The sequence below is a fragment of the Condylura cristata genome, unplaced genomic scaffold (genome assembly GCF_000260355.1).
Source record: "Condylura cristata isolate star-nosed mole 26May11 unplaced genomic scaffold, ConCri1.0 scaffold00031, whole genome shotgun sequence".
In the NCBI taxonomy this organism is placed as follows: domain Eukaryota; kingdom Metazoa; phylum Chordata; class Mammalia; order Eulipotyphla; family Talpidae; genus Condylura; species Condylura cristata.
In genome coordinates, this window is record NW_004567132.1 from 7,431,123 (window position 1) to 7,445,113 (window position 13,991).

At 41.8% G+C, this 13,991-nt stretch overlaps 1 pseudogene; it reads left to right on the forward strand.

Annotated features, from left to right (window-relative positions):
- The first annotated feature begins 2,884 nt into the window (after positions 1 to 2,884).
- Positions 2,885 to 3,321, forward strand: LOC105854251 (annotated as a pseudogene).
- Positions 3,322 to 13,991: the final 10,670 nt, after the last annotated feature.

Here is a 13,991-nt window from a genome sequence, read left to right on the forward strand (position 1 = left end):
GGGGGCGGGCGGGGAGAGAAGCAGCAGAGTCACTTCACCGACCAGACGCCGCGGCCACCGCCGACGCCGCCGCCATTTTAATAGAGCGTTCGGGCTGCACTCGGCTCTTTCCGCCTGGGCGAAGGCGCCGAGGAGCAGCGCCTCGCGCTCTCATTCCTCCGCCTCCCGCCCTCTCTTCGCCGCCCGCCCTCCCACCACTCCCTCCGCACACACGCCGCACGCTCCACACCCCGCCACGGCTGGCTCGCCGCCCTCCCTTTCCTCTTCCGTCCGGCCTCCCCGCCCTCGGTCCACCCCCTCCGCGCGCTCGCCCACCCCGCCCAGCCCGGATCTCTGTCAGCGGCCGGAAGGGAAACGCAAAGCCAACGCGGCCGCGGGGGGAGTCCGGGTGAGTAGAAGAAGATGGCGGAGGCACTGAGCGGGGCACTGTTGCGCGGTGTCGCCCACCGCAACTCCCTTCACGGGCTCTGAGGCCCTGCGAGCTCCGGGTTACTCGCGCCACGCTGTTCCCCACCCCTGTCCTTCGCCATTTTTAACCCGGGCCCGCGCGGTAGGAGTGCTGATGCCCTCACGCCCCCTCCCCTATTCGGGCTTTTGGGGTGCGGGAGGCTGGAGGCTAAGCAGGGGCGCCGGGCCGCGGCGACGCCCAAGCCCAGGTTGGACTCACGTTCCTCTCCCCTCGGGGCTTTGTAAGAATGGAACAGCCCGGGAGCCGCTTCCCCGGCGTCGCGTTCGGCTTTACCCTCAGTTGTGTGGGACGGCCCATCCTGGAGCAGTTACACACCTGGATGGGACTAGAAATGGCAGAATGAAGAGTTCTCCAGGCATCTCCTTGGACGCAAGAAGGCTGCTCAGGAACGGCCCGTGTGCAGTCTTCGCCTGAAGGAGTGCGTTGTGCTTGTCAGCGCAAAGCAAATAATGAGGAGGTGGGCTGGAAAGCTGAGAATGAAGAACAGGTGAAAGAAAGGGTCGCCGCAGCTGACCGGCGTTACCTCGTTAGCGCCGGGCAAATTTCCCTCAGACCTGTGCCCTTAATGCCTCCCTCCGGTTACTGTATCCGTTATGTTTATACAAAGATATGGCTGAAAAGTCCGAATGGGGATATACATAATATTCTTTTGAGCTGTAACCAGAGCAGCTATCAAGACCCGTAGTAACTCTCTTGTACAATGCGTCGGGGTTATGTCACACCACCTCGCCCTGCTGGACCATCTTCTCCCTGCTTGCCTTTCTGCTGTTTGAAAGCACATGTCATAAAGCTTCCACCCAACCTCTTTTAAGTAGCTCTATATGAATACGTGACCCTTAGGAACGGCTTTTCTGCCGTCATCTTCCCTTCTTCCCATATCTACTAAAACCTTGAGTTTCGACAGATTGGTTTTTAAGTCGTATAGCACACAGTCGATATAACATCCGTGCCCTCTTCCCTACAGAGAAACTTGCAGACCCAAATACTTGTTTTTGTTTTCAGGTGGGAAGTGAGTCGTTGGTCTCAGGAAGGAAGGCCTCAAAGAATAATTGTAATTTGTTTAAAACCAGTGTTGTGTCAAGAGTTGCCCATAAATTTGAGTTCTTGTAAGCAGAAATCTGTAAACTGGGTCTTTTGGAATAAATTGCTTGTTCCTAAAAAGGGATCAATTCGACAAGCTCCTTAACTCTTTCTTTCCACCTGAAACATGCATATAACCAAGTAACACTGCGTCCATTTTTGCGATTTTTTTTAAACAATTAAGCCGCAAGCACGACAAGAACTGACCTTAAATAATACTGAATAATAGGGCATTGAGTCCCTGTAGATCCTTAAGCAGCTGTCAAACCTCTCTCCTCAACTGCTTATGTGAGAAAAATAAACCCTTTTTACCTTAAACCTATTAAGTAGATTTCCATTATTTGTAGCCAAACACACCCCTAATAGGATGTTCTTTTGATAATTGTAAATCTGTCAACTATGCTTTGAAGAACAGTGAGAATTCAATGGTTCTTGAAAATGAGGACAACTACTACCAATGTGGAATACAATACTAGTATGTGTTGAAAACACACTGACTTTAAATATTTTTTAGCATCTTCTTTCCTAGTGTTTCCCCCCCACACCCTTAAAAAAAATATGTGAGGCCCTCCCTGGTGACAGAACCAGGTTAGGACTCAGCACCACAAGCCAGCAGCAACCGCTTCAGTGCTAGTTTGGTCCCCACCCCAGAGTTGATCCACATGGTGTGACAGACCCCTCCTGACTTACAGGTTGCTCTCCTCAGCAGTGTACTTAGTAGATCTGCCTGATCTGTGCCCCACGCTGGTGAATCCTCTCACTGCCCCTGCAGCTCTTGCTTGTACCCCAGTTCTGTATGCATAAATAAATAAAACTTTTTTTAAAAAATCCTGACTTACTAAAATATATATATGTGAAATAACACAGTATAAAATACTTTGAGGATAAAATAAAACAAAATCCTAGAAGGACATTGGTTTTAAAGAACCTATGAGAAAAGTAGCTTCCATTGCTTTAGTGAAATATCAAATGCATGATTTTTGGCCAATCAGCTGAGAGTTCAAATTGTTACTCATTGTATTCCGGATGATCAACCTCTGTTTTTTTTTTTTTTTTTTAATGCATACAGAAATAGGGTATAGGCCAGAGGTGCAGGGGGTTGAGAGGACTCACCAGAGACAGTGGGGAGCAGAACAGGCAGACTGACTGAAATATACTACTGAGGGGAACAGTGGGCAGGTCAGAAAAGGTCTGCTGTGCCATGTGATCACCCCCTGACTAGGAATCAAACTTGCTGCAGTGGTTGCAATAGATTCATATTCCTGTGCTTTAACCCGTTGTGCCACCAGGGATAGCCCAGAATTTTTTTATTCTTTCTGAAGATCCACTGCCATCATGAAGGACACTACCCATATCAGGTTGTTCATGACCAACAGACTGCTTTAGCAGAAACAGATGGTCATCAACATCCTTCACCCTGGGAAGGCAATAGTACATAAGACAAAAATTCAGGGAAAACTAGCTAAAATAGACAGACACGACTCTGGATATTGACTTTGTATTTGGATTCAGTGCCCATTTTGATAGTGGTAAGTAAGCTGACTTTGGCATGGTTTACAATTCGTTCGATTGCAAAAACAAAAATTGACTTGCAAGACATGATCCGTATGAGAAGAAAGAGACTTCAAGAAAGCAGTGAAAGGAATATAAGAGCATAATTTAAAAAGTCAGAGACTACAAAGACCAATGTTTGTGCTGGCAAATGGAATAAAGATCTGTAACCATCAGTGAGGACTGCAGGATTTTCACAAGAGGATTAATAGAAACTTTTGTGTGAGGGAAAAAAAATATTTCTGTAGGTTGAGTTACAGGGAAGTCAGCAAGACCTTGTTCTGAACTGTGAAACATGAGTGTTTGGATTAAAGAAAAGATTGACAAATATGCAGTTAGTAAACTTCCACAACCACCTGACTTAGCACAGAAACAGCCAGGAACAATGTATGTAATTTATGGCATAAAGTTTCTATTTGGGACCCTCCCTGGTGGCACCGCCAGTTAAACCACAGCACTAAGAATCTAAATCCTGCAGCATGAACTCGATTCCAGCTGCAAAGGTGAGCCACATAGTGCAGCAGACCGCTGCTGACCCACCCACTTTTCCCCTCAGCAGTGTACTTCATCAGTCGGCCTGTTCTGCTCCCCACTCTGTCTCTGGTGAGTCCTCTCATCACTCCTATACCTCTGACCTGTATGCCAGTTCTGCACACATAAGACAAATACATCTTTAAAAAATTTTTTTCAATTTTGATACATCACAAAATACTATTTTTCAGTTTTTGTTAGACCATTTAAAGTGTAAAAACCAGCCCCTCTGGTGGCACAAAGGTTAAAATGCAGCACTGTAAGCCAGCCACAGCCCTTTCAGTGCCACTTGGATCCCCAGCTCCAGAAGTGACACATATGGCACAGCAAACCTTTCCTGACCCACCTGCTGCTCTCAGTGGTATACTTTGTCAATCTGCCTGTTCTGCTCCCCACTCTTGTCTCTGGTGAATCCTCTCACTGCCCCTGAACCTCAGTTAAATAAATAAGTCTTTTAAAAAATAATAAAATGTAAAAACCATTCATGAGGTTCACAAGCCATACAAAAACATAACTAGTCAGATTTGACCCCTGGGCTGGAGTTTACTAGCCCTTTATTTAGTTCATCTGCTGGTTAACAAAGCATAGAAGCCAATAGAAGCAAGGTTGCCTGCTCCTAACTCTACTCTTCACTCTGCACAATATATGTACTAACTGGAACCTTTTAATGTAAAAAGGTATACATTCTAAAATAATGAAATAAAATGTCCCCAACATTCTTATAAATCTGGATTTTCAAATTAATCAGTAATCCCTTCAATAGCTAGAGTTTGGTAAGGATTGCTGTTTTCTATATTCTGTATACATGTCACCCTCTAGTGGTAAAATTATGCTTTTAGTAAAATCACACAATATTGTTTATGATTCTCAAGTTTATAGTGTATTTCTGGGTATTAGTATGAAGGCCAATCCCCATATAAATATTTTGAAAAATTAACACCATCATAAAAATTATTTGTCCTAACATTCTCACTAAACCAATGCTATTGATAGCATTATTGCTATTAATTGAATTTTCAAATATAGCAATTTTTCCTTTAGGGTTTAGTATTAAAACTTGGCTTCTAGGCCTCCCTGAGGGCCTACAGGTTGAGTCTTAGTGCTGTCACCATAACTGCCTGAGTTCAATCCCAGGCCAGGAAGCTAACCCACATAAATGATAAATGATACAGCAGACCTGTCTCGCCCACTGCTCCCCTTAGCAGTGTATTTCAGTCAATCTGCCATTGTGAATCCTCTGAAGTTTTGTTGTTGTTTTTTTAAGTTACCTGTAGGGGCCCTCCCTGGTGGCGTATCCTGTTAAAGCACAGCACTAAGAAACTAAAGCCACTTCAGCGTGAGTTCAATCCCCGCCTACCCCGGAATTGACCCACATGGCACAGCAGACCTCTGATCCGTCTGCTGCTCCCCTCAGCAGTGTACTTGTCATTCAGCCTGTTCTGCTCCCCACCCTCTCTCTCTAGTGAATCCTCTCACCACCCCTGCACCTCTGGTCTGTACCCCAGTTCTGTATGCATAAATAAAACTTTTTTTTAAAAAATCCCCTGTATTTCTTGTTGCACTTTGCTCACTTTGGCTTTCCCCAACCACTCTCCAGCTTCACTCTTGTTACATTTCAAACACTGGTCTAACAAAAAATTTCCTGCCATGAATCTAGATGAATGTTGTTTCTTCTTTCGACATGTTTTTTAATTGTAAAATGACTAACCTCTTTCAAGTTGCAACTTGAACATCATCTTAAAAGATAACTCCCCTCTCCTAAAATCCTATCACAGTACTCTATTTCCTTCATAGCGCATATTGTATGTATATGTAGGCAATAATTCTATTTATTAGAAATTAGGGATACCTGCCCTCCCCGGTGGCGCAGCGGGTTAAAGCACAGCACCTTAAGAAGCTAAAGCCACTGCCGCATGAGTTCTATCCCTGCCTCCCCCAGAGGTGATCCACATGGCGTGGCAGACCTCTCCTGACCCACCCACTGCTCTCCTCAGAAGTGTACTTCCACAGTCTGCCTGTTCTGCTCCCCACTCTGTCTCTGGTGAATTCTCTCACCGCCCCTACACCTCTAGCCTGTACCCCAATTCTGTATGCACAAATAAATCTTTTAAAAAAATTAGGGATACCACAGACTGCAAATAAAAGAATTCAATTGCAAATAACTAAGAGACTTTCTAATAACAGGCAGTAGACAGCTAAGAGCTGGAACAATGGCTCACAAATGTGGACCCAGTTTTTTGTTTCTTTTCATTCCACTCTCCACATACTGGCTTATCTTATCATCTTCATGTGGTAAGATAGCCACTATAGCACCAACTTTGCAAGATACCAACTTTACAGCAGCACAAACGTTTAAATACAGGAAGAAAGATTGGGTGTCTTGATTGTGTCCCTAAGATTAGGACACAACTGGAGATAGCTTATTGTCCTTTTATGCCAAGAAACACTGATAGGATAGTGGAGAATAGAAAAAGGAAATGGGGAGAAGACTTCCAATAAAGAATTCATCATCAAGCCTTTAACTCCTGAGTATAACTACAATTTAACCCCACTATGAAATTTTATGAGCCACTATAAAAAGCCTAAAAGTGGTGCCTCCCTGGTGGCACAGTGGGTTAAAGCACAGCACTGCAAGCTAGAGGCAGGTGCTACAGTGCAGGCTCTATCCCTGGCCCCAGAGTTGACTCACATGGCAGCAGACATCCTGGCCTGCTTGTTCTCCCCTTAGCTTCCCTTTTGTTGATCTGCCTGTTCTGCTCCCCACTCTGTCTTTGGTGAATCCTCTCACTGCCCCTGCACGTCTGGTCTGTACCCCAGTTCTGTAGGCATAAAAAAAAAATTTTTTAAAAAGCCCTAAAAGCATTCTAACCAAGAAACAAAGAAGCTGTGAATCTTAGAATCTCTCAAGTCTTTTAAGTAATGCTAGAGGGAGTGATTATAGGCAGCAAAGTAAGCAATGCTTAGGCATAAATAAAAGAACTAGCATTTTAAGTCTGACCTCTGACACTGAAGTGATAATTTAACAGGGTGGCCCCCAGGACAAGGGAAAGTTCCAGGTTTCTTGTCCCACCTAAAGTAGGTTGGAGCTGAGGAGTGAAAAGAAGAATCTGGAAAGGAGACTGAAAAGAAAGGAAGCAAAATGGAGAGCCAGGAGGAGACCTGAGGGAGGCACATGGAGCAGAGAGACAAGTGAAGAAACTTTTGGCTTGTTTCTTGGTCCTGGACTGGTTAAAGCAGATGTGGATGAGAGACCCATGCGGAGGTTGACTATGGCAACATTTATCTTCATTTTGACTTTGCTCTTTTGCTCCCAGAATTGTCTGGCCATTTCTGACCCTTTTCTATGGGTCCCGGACAGAAGGTGCTCTAGACTTGTGGTGGGCTTTCAGGCCTTGCTGTGGGCCAATCCCTTTTGGGTAGACTTTTACCCCTGAGGGGATGGGTAACTGGGTGTTTGATTTAGAAACTATATTGTCTGTCTTTTCTGTATTGCACACCAATTGTATTAAAGTTCCTTTCCATTAAAGGAAGGTCTTAAATGTTTTGTATTGATGGAGCGGATTGCAGAACCTATTTAGAACTGACAGGTTTGGTGGTCCAAGGGTGCCCTTCTCCTGCCCTTAACAATACTTTATATAGCAAAAGAGAGTTTGCAGATGAGGACCTTGAGATGGGGAGACTCTTAGATTATTCACATGGGCTCAATTAATTGCATGAGGTTTTTAAAATTAGAGAAACCTAGAGGCCTCCCTGGTGGTGCAGCACTATGAAGCTATTCACAACCACTAAAGCAACTCCCCTGCCAGGGAGGTGACCCACATGGTGCATTAGACCTCTCCTGCCTCTCCCGTTGTTCCCCTCAATAGAGTATTTCAGTCAATCCACCTGTTCTTTACCCCATTCTGTTTCTGGTGAATCCTCTCATTCCCCATACCTCTGGCTTGTACCCCAGTTCTTGTATGCATAAATAAATCTTTAAAATATATAAAACCAGAGGAACTTAAAATATACATAAAATGATATGGCATATGTTAAGTAAATATATATGTTTATATAAAATTCTAATAATGAACTGGGAGCTATTAAGGATATATTTTAAAAGCAAAAATAAATGCATCAACTTTGTCAGAGTTCATGATAAGCTGTCCCTATATATATTTTTTAAAAGATTTATTTATTTATTCATACAGAACTGGGGTACAGGCCAGAGGCTCAGGGGCGGTGAGAGGCTTCACCAGAGACAGAGTGGGGAGCAGAACAGGCAGATCAACGAAGTACACTGCTGAGGGAAGCAGCGGGCGGGTCAGGAGAGGTCTGGCTCGCCATGTGGTCTCCTCCGGGGCAGGCGGGAATTGAACTCATGCGGAAGTGGCTTCAGATTCTCAGTGCTGTGCTTTAACCCGCTGTGCCACCAGGGAGTGTCCCTATATATTTAATGAAACAAAAATTTTAAAAATCTAACTGATCTAGCTTATATAATTTTATTTTTGTTAATGAAGCATGAAATAGGATGAAAATTGGCTATAATTTGAATATGTTCTGATTTGACAAATAAGGTATAACTATTGATTTGTGTATACTTTACATAAAGGAAATTCTGTGAAATGTTTTGCCTTGATTTTATTTGATAATCTTCTAAAAATTTAAAAGAATCAGATTATCAGCATAATAGCTTCTGCTACTCATATGTGCTTTCCTTCCAGTCAATGGCTCATTACAGAAATAATAGATGAAGAAAATTTGCTTACCTTAAATTTGGGATGGGGCGGCCCTCCCTGGTGGTGTGACAGGTTAAAGCACAGCATTATGAACTTAACAGCAGTTGGATCCCTAGCCAAAGAGCTGACCCAAATGGCACAGCAGACTTCTCCTGTCTTGTCCACTGCTCCCCTCAGCAGTGTATTTCACTCAGTTCAGTCATTCTGCCTGTTCTGCTCCCCAGTCTGTCTCTGGTGCATCCTCTCACCCCCCACAACAATGGCCTATAACCCAGCTCTTGTATGCATAAATAAATCTTTGTAAAATAATATATTTTGGGCAGGAGGGAGGCTTTTTTTTTTTTTTTAATGTTCTGTAACTGGGTTTTATTTCAGCATGGTTCAGGACAGGTGTAGGGCCTGCCATTTGGGGGAGGGAAGAGTGGAGCTATGATTGTGGATGTATTTTATCCCACAACCACCATGTCTTCAAATTCATCCTCGTTAAACTTGGTAAAGTCTTAATCCTTGAAGATACAAATTTTCTGGCAGCCATGGAACTTGAACTTTGACCTGTGTAATACCTCAGCTACATGCTTCTTGATCTACAGCTTAGTGTGGATAGATATGATGGCTTGGCAAATGTGGAACCTGGCCGCTATACCCTGGGGTCAGCTGCATCATAGGACAATGTATCACTGATGTGGGTGAAATGTAAGGGGGCAATTGGATGTAAAAGCTATCTTTGCTACAATTTTTCACCATGTACTTGTTGACACAAATATAGGCAACCTTTGAGGGCTTGGGAGAAGAGTTGGTGTTCCCCACCAACTCCTAGGATTTTTCACATTGGAGCATTGTCTTTAATAATGAAAATGGAAGGTGAAGATCTAGAAATTGATGCCCTTACAGCTATCCATATTATTTGGAAAGTGTTTATATAACTCAGAATGTCTACCTCATCTGCAAATCATCCACTCTTGACCGTCCTATCTGATGAAGTCTTGTATTTGTCTTTGCTGTCAAAAGATAATCAATCACATCGCTGTCTATAGGAATGTCACTCAGACCTGTGCCCCTCTGGCTTGCTGCACAACCACTGGGGGCCAAGCTCTGCTGTTGGCTCCCATGGCTGGCATCCAGCTCCTGTGGCTGCCATTTGGCTACCCTAGCTTGCAGTTGGCAACTGGGCCCCCTTGGTTGGCAGCTGGCAGCCAGGCTGGGAGCACTCCTCTGTATGCTGCTCCCATTGCTCACTATAATCTTGTTTTACCTTCAGAATTTACTAGCTTTGTTCTGTTGCAATTTACCTAAGAGGCAAGACCACATCTTTACTGTGCTGCCTTCTTGTTGCTCTATAGTACTTTTTAAATTATATATTGGTTTTTTAGACGTAATGGTAGGTAAAATTGAATTTTTGTTTAATTTCATTGTATTCATTCTATCTCACAAGATACTTTTAAGCCTGAGTCTACCATTCATATTATTACTTCAAGTATTCTTAAACAGGGCCTGCCTAGTATCTAGGGATTAAGTCACAGCGCTGTAACAACAAGTTAACTGTCTGAATTTGAGCTGACCCACACATGGTTCAGTAAAATCTGCTTGTTCTGCTCTCCACTGTCTCTGGTGACTCATCTTACCCACTGTAATTTGGGTCTATATTCCAACTCTTCTATGCAAAATAAAAAATAAAAAAAATATGGTTAAGCAGGTTAACTAAAGTTATAATAAAAGATGTTGCTAAATATTTAACATTCTGGAAATATGTTACAAGTAATGTTATAGCTATTTTTTAAAAGCTTTATGTATGCATACAAGAATTGGGGTGTAAGCCAGAGGTATGGGGGGGCCGGTGAGAGAATTCACCAGAGAGAGCTGGGAACATAAGAGTAATGGGCAGATCCACTAAAACACACTGCAGAGGGGAGACAGGAGAGGTCTGCTGCACCATGTTGGTCATTTCCCTAGCTGGGGATGGAACTCATGCTGCAGAGGCTGGCAGTAACTTCAGAGAGATAATACTTGAAGCCTGAAACAAGTTATTTGTGTCAGATTCCTTATTTTTAAAATGGGAATTAAACTAGGTTCTACCTCTTAGAAGTGTTGAGAAGTATGGTAATACATGTAAATACTGCATAACTAGCATACTTAAGTGCTTAAAGAATGGTAGCTACTAGTCTAATTAGAAGATACACATGTGTTAAATATATCTCAACTGCTGCTGCTCCCCTCAGCAGTGTATTTCAATCTGCCTATTTTGTTCCCCACTCTGTCTCTGATGATTTCATTCACCCCCTAACCCCGCACCTCTGGCCTGTACTCCAGTTTTGTATGCATAAAGAAATAAATCTTTAAAAAATAAACAAACTTCATTTTAGCCTGTTACAAATACCTGCTTATGGCAAAATTTGCCTCAAATACATTCCAAGTTGTAATTTTCCAATTAAAAAATTATAGTCTAACCCCCAATAAAATGAAATATTCAATTCTAAGAGAAATATCAAATTGCCCAGGAAATTATATGATCATTGAAGTGTTTTGATCATTTGTTTGATTAGTAAAGCAAAATGAAAAATACAATGAATCTTCAATACTTTCAACTTACTGACTTCTAAATCTGGACAGATTATAATATTCTATGGATTGAAGGGCAACAAAAATTAGTAGTTAGGACCTGGAAGAGAGGATTCATCAGCAACAGAATGGGGAGCAGAAAAGACAGATTTACTGAAATACACTGCTGAGGGGAGCAGTGGGCGGGCCAGATTTCTGCCCCACCATGTGGGTCACCTCCCCAGCTGGCTGGGAATTGAACTTGAGCTGCAGGGCCACAGAACCTTTCATAGTGCTGTGCTTCAACAGGTTCTACAACCAGGAAGTGGGGGTGGGTGCAGGACATTTTTTAAATTTATACATTCAAGAGCTGAGGTGTAGGCCAGAGGTGAGGAGTAATGAGAGGATTTACCAGAGATACAGTGGTTAGCAGAACAGTAGAGGCAAATCTACTGAAATACAGTGCAAAGGGGAGCAGCAGGTGAGACAGGAGAGGTCTGCTGCACCATGTGTGTTAGCTCCCTGACTGGGGATCAAAATTGTGCTGCAGGTAGCTTCAAGTGCTGACACTTAACCCTGTAGGGCCCCTGTAGGGGGAACCTGTTATAGAGAAGTTACAAAGAAAAGGCAAAAAACAAGTTTGTACAAGAGAGTCTCAACAGTGTCTTCACTTAGTTGTCATTTGTACAAACTCCTAATAACTTATATCACCAATATATTCTTCCCTAATCACTTTATCAACCTCTTTATCTGTCCTCTCCAAGATTTGTCATCACATGGAGAAACCGTGCACTAATGTAGCCATTGCCAAAGTTTATTGTAAATGTAGATTGTTTGCACAAAACAAGCTGTGTTTTATAATTTTATTATACTTTTAAATTAAGGTATAATTAATGTATAGTATAATGCAATTATTAGGTATACCTTTTGATGAGTTTTGAAAGTTGTATATTTATGTAATCACTTTCTATTATGTTTTACTTATAAATTTATAAATGCAACTGTACATATATACTCCTGTAAGTCTAACTTCTTTCAACTACATAGTATTTTTGTATTTCATTGCATGTAGTTTTTTCCTTTTTATAATTGTTGAGTAGTATGTGTTTTTTCCTGCTTCATATTTCCCTAAATTTTAAAAATACTTAAAATATATTTTTATATAATTTTGTGCCTTTTTCCATGTCAGTTATAATCCCCGTGGGCTTCCCATCACCAAATCACCCATGTGCCATCACCATAGTCCAGTGCACTACCTTCCCCCCCCCCATTTTTGATCCCATTCCCCATTCCACCCCCATAAAATGTCTCTGGTATATAGTTATTATTTTCTTTCCCCCTGGTCCTTTATGCTCCTATGAGTGAAACCACCTGATATCTTTCTTTTTCTTTCTGGCTTATTTCACTAAGCATGATCTTTTCCAGCTCCACCCATGTTGCTGCAAAAGGCATGCATTTATCTTTTTTGATCGCTGAGTAATATTCCATTGTGTATATGTACATCTTTTTAATCCAGTTATCTACTTTTGGGCATTTTGGTCGATTCCATGTCTTTCCTATTGTCGGTAAAGCAGCAATAAACATGGGGGTGCAGTAGTCTTTTTCAGTCAGTGTTTTTGTGTCTTTTGGGTAGATACTTAGTGTTTGTACTAGTTTGTATTCCCATCAACAGTGCAGGAAAGTTCCTTTTACTCCACATCCTTGCCAACATTTGTTATTGCTAGTTGTTTGAAGATGTGCCATTCTCACTGGTGTGAGGTGGCATCTCATTGTGGTTTAAATTTGCATCTCCCTTATTACAAGTTATATTGAACATTTTTTCACACATCTGCAGGCTTTCTGCATTGCGTATTTGGAGAAGCCTTTTTAGCTCTTCTGCCCATTTTCTGATGGGGTGTTTATTTTGTTGAATTTCATCAGTTCTTTGTATGTCTTTGTGATCAATCCTTTATCGTTAGTATTATGTGAGAAAATTTTTTCCCAGTCAGTGGGATGTCTGTTTTTTGTAATGTCTCTTGCTGTACAGAAGCTCTTTAACTTGATGTAGTCCTATCTGTCTCCTTAAAGATGTTACTGGGGTATATGTCGTGTAGTGTTTTCCCCATCTTTGCTTCCTGGTATTTTATGGTTTCCACTCTTATGTCTAGGTCTTTCATCCACTTCGAGTTGGTTTTTGTGCATGGTGCGAGGTAGTGATCTAGTTTCATTTTTTTGCATGTAGCTTCCCAGTTTCCCCAGCACTGTTTGTTGAACAAACTTTGTTCCATCATATATTCTTTGCTCCTTTGTCAAAGAATAGCTGCCCATAAACCTGTGGATTTATATCTGGATTTTCTATTCAAAATCACTGATCTGTGTGTCTGTTCTTGTTTCAGTACCATGCAGTTTTGATTAATAGGGCTTTGTAGTGTAGCTTTAATTTTGGGATTGTGATGCCTCCATTCGTTTTTTTTTTTTTAAGTCATGAGTTGTGGCTATTTGAGGTCTTATGTAGTTCTATAAGAACCTCATCAACATTTTTTATATTTCTTTGAAGAATGTCATTGAGATGTTTATTGGGATAGCATTAAATATGTATATCGCTTTTGGTAGGATGGCCATTTTGATGCTATTAATTCTCCCAATCCATGAGCAGGGGATGTCTTTCCATTTTCTGGTGTCTTGTATTTCTTTTAACAGTGTTTTGTAGTTTTCTTTGTATAGGTCTTTTACCATCTTTGCTAGGTTTATTACCAGGTATGTGATTCTTTTTATGATGTTCTTTTAATTAAACTTTTTTTTCCCCCATTGATCATTGCAATTTTTAAAAAACATGAGCTATCACAGAACCCAGTCACCATCTAGATGGGATAGGTAGGTAGTTCTTTCAAACTTTAATAGTATGTTTAACTACCATTTGTACCAAAGTTCTGCAAACTATATTAAGTGACTCATATACCGTGTTCAAATAATTCTGGAATTATAATTACTGAAATTCCCACAATACTGAATGGCATTATGGTTGCTCTTATCAATATTTTTAACAGGATTCCAAGTTCAGAGTATAGTTCATCACTAGTATTGTTTCTTAGTCCTCCAGCAGGGGTTAAGTCTCAGCACTATCAAGC